Below are 7,906 nucleotides of genomic sequence, written 5' to 3'. Positions count from 1 at the left end.
ACCAAGCGACGCCCAGGTTTTTACAAAACTTTATTCAAAAATGAAAGTTATTTAACTAAAAGAAAAAAGATCAGATTTTAATCTTGCACATATTTTTTTTAGCCTGTACATAATTACTAGCCAATTGATAGGTGACAGTTGTGTTGTTTCTTTAAGTTGTTTTCCGAAGAAAAAGAAAGTAACTGGTGTTTACAGTTGAACCCTAAAAAGTATGAAGGATTACCGAATCATTACTTCCATCTTGTGGCAGAATATGGTACTACAGTGCATGTAAAACGTTAAGTAAATAAATGAACTACTAAACAGAATTTAATTGAGAAGTAGTTGAATAGGAAACACAAGCACAGTTTGAAATTTATCAAGAGGTTTGTAAAGCTTACAAAAACGTACTTACAATTATTTATGTGTCCAGACAAGAAAAAGAAAACATTTGGCCTGTCTTTAAATCTGTGGAGACATTTGAACGATCTGAAGATTTATGCCCAACATGTAACATTGTAATTATCTTCTGTTTTCTGACCCCCAAAACATGAAACCAAACTTAGCTATATCCCGCTTCACTGACTGATGATTATGGTAAGAATTTTTCAAATAACGTTATCCTTTTGCTATGATTTAGGTAGGCTTTTTACTATATTAAAAATATACATTTTTTAAAAGTATATTCTTATATAAACAAATGTATGGATTCAAATATTGAAGATGATTTACTGGGAATTTTCCGATGTATTCCAGTTTTTGTCGTAATTAACACTATGTGCGATGACCACATTTGCATTTGCAACTTCTCAACCACCAGATGGCGGTATTTCCTTTCAGTTGGCACGGGTGTTTGGTAGTCATCCATGCCCGAATGTGGGAGTCTACCTGTTGGTGGGCTCCGTCTGTTCATCCAGTACAGGATAAATGGATGGATCCCTCATCACAAGGGTGTTGGGTCTAGGAGTAAAACACTCATTCTGGAAGTCTTTCCCAGTCTGAAAGAAATATGATGTCCTCAAAGAGAGTTCTCCGTCTGTCCTCGGGTCTCCTCCAGAGTGTGGACAGTATCCTGGTCAGATGTCTGAACCACCTCAGCTGTGGCAGCTCTACTCTAAGTCCCAGAATGAGAGAGACAATGTGCAGGCCTGCTGAACTCCTCTGAGCTCTGGGAACAAGTTTGACTTTGTACTGGAGTTCTTGCTTGGATTAAACAAGGATAACCTTTTAAAGCATCCCAAGGTACTCTGTCGTCAAGCTTTGTCGAAATGCAAAACACATAAGTGGACAGGAGAACCTTGCCTGGTTGATTGGTTGCCTGCTACGCACTGTTGTAAAATACCAAGGGGAATACATACTAAAAGCAATAACAATGAAATGACTTCCAGATTTAGTCACAAAACTCTGATTGCACACAAATAAACATTGGACTCACAAATAAAACACATTTACACATTGGTGTGCTTAGAGGCCTTTCTGTTCCTGAAAAGAGATCATTCCCGACTGTCCCCTGAACCTCATTAACACTTAATCTGGCTTCTTTGATCTGGCAAGGACATTCAATGCTTGACATTTCCAAATCTTTCACCTTCCACAATGTTTTTGCTGCTAAACTTAATCAAATAGGAAATATGCCTTTTCAGTCCCCTGAGGATATGTTTCTTTTCTGATTTCATAGCTTTCCTACTGCATAAAATCCAAGCATCTGTCAGCAATTTTAATGGAATTAAAGTAGCTGTCTGCTGGAATATTTGAACAACGTCCCTTGCTAACCACTCCACATTCCTGCCCCGCTCAATAGTTAGTCTCATCTGCTGCTAATGTGGAATGCGGCAGCAAAAATATACTTCTTTAAGAAGAGATTAAATGCTATTTTTCTTCTAGCGTGGTCTATATTTGGAATCCCGTTGCTCCTCTGTACTGGATGTAAAGTATTTCTGTGGTTCCTTCTGTGGTCCTTCGCGGCCCCTCGGGTTCGTACCCCTCTCAGGCAGCTTAGGCCTGGTTGGGAGGCCCATTTGTTTTTACTCTGTTTTAGCCGTGGTACAAAAACAAGTCGAGTAGTCAGGGTGATGGCTTCTCTGGCTCTGCATCTGCAGGCGGTCATGAAGTCTTAAACAGAGCGCCGTGACTCACGCCATTCATCACAATAAGTGGGATCACACAGCCAGAACACATGCAGTTAATAGTCTTACTGTGGACTGCTTGTGGGCTTCTCACTTCAGTGGGCAAGTGCTGACTCCACAGTGTTTTGAGGTCAAAGTTCTTGACAGAGGAGATCCCTTTGATCGTGTGGAGAATTTCAAGTTTGGAGTCTAGAATAAACAGCCATGCCGATCCAACCACATTAACAATGAGAACCATCTGACTTCTCGGGTCATTAGTGGATGCGTTTCCGCTCGAAACGTCTGTTAATGAGCAAGCAAGGAGCACGCTCATGGCAGGGCTCTAATTTTAGCCTCGGTGACTTAACTTATCCTGGCAAAATCCATCAATCCATAAAAGTAACTTAAGAAAATATGAAAAAGTTGAACGTGCAATTATGTTCGCCCACCCACCCCCTAATAATCAGATATCCCTAAATAATACCTAGTGGAACCAAATACCTTCAAAGTTACCTAGATAGTCACAGACTGAGAGATTTATTTTTCATCTCTGACATTGTGTTAAACTGGTTCACTTCTTTACCTATCAGATCTGTTTCTGATTTTATGAACCAGGTTTACTCACATAGTGCACCACTGTCTTGTGGGGTACCTCAAGGTTCAGTGTTGGGCCCTATCCTATTTTTATTGTATTTACGTCCCTAGGGGTATAGCCTAAAACGCTATGCTGATGACACACAATTGAATTGATCTTTGCAACCATTCAGCTGTCTGTCCGACATCACATCATGGCAAACAATCCAGTCAAATGCAAACAAAATAGAAACTCTTTTTATTTTCCCTGATGAAAAAAAGTCCTTAAATCAGGAACTGTCGCATCTTTAGCTCCTATTCTGAAAACTGGTCTCACAAATCTGGGTGTCATCTTTGACAGTCCCTCATCTTTTGACTGTCACTGTAAAATGCTTGCTGGAAGTGTTTCTATCATTTACGGAGCATCTCTAAGTTGAGATCATGTGTGTCACAAACTGCGGGAGAGATGGTTTGTCATGATCTCATTTCGCTCCTCTTAGACTTGAGTAATAGTTTAAACGGGACCATTCTGGACCTTTTGGATTCTCTGGCTTCACACAGGACTCTGATGTGTTTGAGTCAAATGTTGTTGGCTTTTGCCTAATGTCCTTTTTTGTGTTGTAATTGTTTTGCTTTGTGATTTATATATCTGTGAAAGTTATGGAAATAACATTTTACTTGCTTTACAAACAAGATAAAGGATAAAGTGGCGAGGAACTTACACAAGAATTAGGTTATAAAGCACTATCCCAAGCTTGAAAAATCTCACAGAGAAGCAAGTAGTTTGGCACAACTATAAGCCTACCAAGACTTAGTAGGTCTCTCCAACACATATGTTTACAGATCAGACAAGTAGAGAAATAATCAGAGAAATAAGCAAGGACATTCCTAGTAGTAACTCTTGAGGAGCCGCAGAGATCAACAACTTAGGTGGGAGAATCTGTCAACAGATGTGGACAGTGGCTGCGTTGAAAGCCACAGGATGCCACAAGCCACTCCACGGGACACAGCAAAACCATGGACAAAACTCTTCTGGTCAGATGAGACCAAAATTTAAACTTTTCTAAAGTATAAATTTAGGAAGCTGGTCAGGGTCGATGGGAAGAAGACTTCAGACCGGGGGTGGATGTCCACCGTCCAGCCACAGCTACATCAGGGTGGATCAAAGCATATTTGTTTCTTAGAGTGGACCGATGATGCATCTGTGGTGAGACTTAAAAAGGTTCTTTCCATATGCTTTCCATCCAATCTAACCGAGTCTGAGCTGTTTCGAAAAGAACAATGGGCAAAAATGTCAACACTGGTAGAGAGTGACACATACCTCAAAAGACCTGCGGCTGCAGTTGCAGCGATAGCTGGTTCTGTGTTGTACTGGCTAGATCTGATTGTGTGACTTTTATTCGCACAACATGGTGAAAACCTCCACATGGTGAACTACTTTGTGCAGGCCTATCAGGTAAAATCCCAATAAAAGACAATAAAGACTATGAGGTAAAATGACAAATAAAACAAAACTTCAAAGGATGTGAATACTTTGCCTTAAACTCTTATTCACAGATAAATGACTGGCTCTACTAAGTACTGAGAGTGAGAACTGAACCTCTCGGCTCTAAAGTGAGCCTTTTCCAGAACCCTCCACATAATTGTCCTTTTTTCGTATAGGTTTCTGGTAATGTCTTAACTCTAAGGCAGGACTCACTTCCACAGATTTTTTTTTCTTTTTTCACCATGCCCATCAGGGTAGAAATTTTTAAAGAAAACATCTTCCACATCCTGTCTGTTGATTTTGCCGTTAGACTCTCCACTGCACTTTGGAGGGGTAATGAGTTTCTCTCACATTTATTCGCTACAACAGCGGACCTTTTTCTGGCAGAGAACCGTCCCAACATCTTCCGAGCCCTGCGGTAAACTCTGGAGACGGGAAGCTCCTCTCGGCGACAAGGGGTTGCTTTCAGCTCAGAAACCTGCAGCGTTTCTCGGAGGACCACACCGCAGCGGCGGTCGGCCATCCTCCGTCTGTCGGCCAGCGATCGGAGGTGGTGAGTGCGGTCCTTTCAAGGGAGCCAAGGATGTCACCTTCACTGTTCCAGGGTCTGGGCTGTGCAGGGGCTTGGTTTTCGTGGGCTACCCGTGCATTTCCATGTCGTTTAAAATGCAAAGGCTCAGCCTGTGTGCTGGGCGAAGTAAGTGGAAAAATGGACCAACAGCTCCAGTAGTTATAGAGCAAGCCACGCGCCACCCCATCGCTAACAGAGCACCAAAGTAGACCTATTAGAGGAAGCTGCCTGTTCATTCCTAATTACAAGGAGAGATTTAAAGGTAGTGTATGTAACGTTTATATAAAAACATATATATAAAAAAAAAAACGTTTTTTCAAATTTGCTAAAACTATCTCTATGTTGTGACAGTGTAATATGAAACAGATAATCTGTGGAAGAAAAGTGAGCTCCTTTGACTTCTCCACATGGTCCTGCAAAAATACATAGTTCCATCGAAGCTACTCGATGGAGCTACTCAATCAGAGCCAGGGGAAAGGGTCCTAGCACAGTCAATCACCCCCGTGTATGCTCACAACCTCCACCTTGCTCTCTGCTACGCTACAGCTAGTACTGCTAGTTAGCGTGGCCACCGATGATGGCGGATAAACGCTTTTCCTGGAACAGTAAGTTGTTTCTCGGCCATTAGCAGTAGTAGCACTCGAAGAAGGTGGAGGAGCTCGGTCTTTTCACAGATTATCTGCCAGAGAGCAGAAGATATTTTCCTAACTTTTTGGAGTATGTTAACACTTTATGAAACCAATTCACATACTTTCATCACTACTATATCCAAATTATTCAAAAACTTGATTTTTGCAGAGTTGAAACTTTTACGTTCCCTCTGCGGAAATGGATGTTAACTCCTAGTGTTGATCTTGAAGTTATTCACAACCATGACTTTGTGTTTGTTGAAACACTACAAGCTTGGCACACCCAAGGGATAGTGGATGACCAGTGTCGGTAGGCAGCCACTTGTTGGTCTTTATAAAAATGGTAATTTGGATTCCAGACCTCTGGCCTCTTTGCTGATTACATATTTTGGCCTGGCAGGCAGATCTGGGTCAAAACCTGGTGACTCTAAGCATCTACCGTTTTCAAGCGATTGAGACCAAAAGGCTTCTGGGGACGTTCTCTGCTGCCAAAAGTTGGATACTATTTCTCAAACGTGTGGTTTGACAATCTAGTCTTGATGCACTGTAGATTATTCATTTGATTTTACTGCTCATCTTCAACTCTGAATTGTGCTGTTGACCGTGAGACCCAATTGGACTCAGATTCCATTCCAAATCATGTTCAATCGGCTGAGTTCACCACAGGTAGACTCCTGTCAAACTGGAGGTACAGCTTAAGACGCTCTGGGAGGAAAATTTGACCTAACTCTAATTCTTGGCCAGAATTGTTAGTAAGCACACATGGACTGTATTAAGATACTGCTCTGTTGGCACACCGCAGGATATTTGGTTGGGCTCACCTTTCCTTCTTTGGACAAATTATTTACGAGATGCTACAAAGAGGAGCATTGTTGGTGGAAAAGACTATCCACCAGTCTTCTGCTGTCCATTATTGTATTTTCTGAAGCACAGTAGTAATGCTTCAGAAAGACCCATCGCTGAGAGGAGGAGACAGACGAGGACCTGCTGTTCGAGTGAAGCCCCCCCTGCAGTCCGACACTCATCATCATGCTATTCATTCTGTGCCTCTCTGGCCGTGTTTATGTCTTCTCAGACAAGTGATGAAGGTTACACCCTTTCCTTCAAACGGTTCTTCCCCGAGAGTGTTTGACTCACTTTGTGTGCAGATTGACTCATACCCACCTGCACCCAATTTTGATCCAGCTCTAGGACTGAGGCAGCACAAACCTGTACCTCACTTTTCAGCAGGATTTCATTCCAGCTGGATATTTCACCACTTTTCTCATTAAAAACATTTGGTTTCTGGAATGTATGGGGGTTTTTTTAAGTATAGCTTACAAATTTTCAGTAGGGTTTAGGTCAGACCCAATCAAGTTAGTTAATGTTGATTTTTGAAGCAGGAGATTCTTTCCTTACTAACTTCCTTTCTGTCCACGGTAATGTAATATTTCTCTCACCGTGGACTGTGAGAGTAGTTCTTCCAGTGGCTTCTAGTCTGTATTTGGATGAAAACTTGGTACTGCTTGGGTTGTTCTTGAAAATCCTAACCAATTGTCTTGAGAGTGACATTTTGGGTCGGCTGGTTGAGAAATGGACTTAACTCCCAACTGGATGGCATTGAGTCCCTTTGGTAAACTTACGTTGGGCGTCCTGAATGGCTTTCGCAAAGCTTGCAGATGTATAACAAGAATGTATACACACATTTAAATGAGATGTAGTATTGCATCATTTTACAGTTATGTTCAATAAATTGCAGTCTACGTTCCAATGAGACTCATTTGTCAAATGAAAGATACCCTTTAAAAATAACCTTCCCACAGGTGCTAAACATACTTTATTTTTTATAAATGAAACTTGTATTTTACTATTGTACTTTTTTGGTTGAAGATGAGTTCTGAGAGTTGTTTCTGCTTTTACATCCTACGGCAGGCTCCTTGAACTATCCTTAGTCAATTGCTATGCCCCTGATTTACTAAGCTAGGTAGCTGCGGCTAAGTAGCTATTAGCTAATGTATTGTAACTGCAAACCCCTTGGGTTTTTCAGAAACAATACAGTAGGGTTTAGGCCAAACTGTCACACGCACAGCCATTAGCTAACCATCCAGGTTAGCTAAAGCCTAAGTAGCCATTAGCTAAGTAGCCAGTAGTGGCTACTTAGTTAATGGCTAAGTAGCCACTACAGTCACTAACACAATAAACATTGCATTAGTTTTTTACTAAGCTATGTAGCCACTATTTTACTATTTTGGTTGGAGATGAGTTCTGACAGTTGTTTCTGCTTTTACATCCTGCAGCAGGCTAGTTGATAATATTTGATTTTGATGAAGACTGAGTAAAAGCTTTTCTCGCCGCAATGGAGAGGAACATTATGTGCATGTGCGAACTGAAAACATGTCATGTGCCGAGAACAGAGGCCAAACAGGCGTGATTGTATTTTGTGTCTGTTTCTTGCACAAAGTTGTTTTTCAGAGGAGAGTGAGTCACCGCTCTCAGCTTTTATTGTGCTTCAGTTTTAGGAAAATGATGCAACTGCTAATAGTGCTTGCGTTTTTCCATAAACATGCTTGGGTGACCTAATGAA

Source organism: Xiphophorus maculatus, chromosome 6 (genome assembly GCF_002775205.1).
Source record: "Xiphophorus maculatus strain JP 163 A chromosome 6, X_maculatus-5.0-male, whole genome shotgun sequence".
NCBI lineage: Eukaryota > Metazoa > Chordata > Actinopteri > Cyprinodontiformes > Poeciliidae > Xiphophorus > Xiphophorus maculatus.
Note: the sequence above shows the minus strand (reverse complement) of the source record.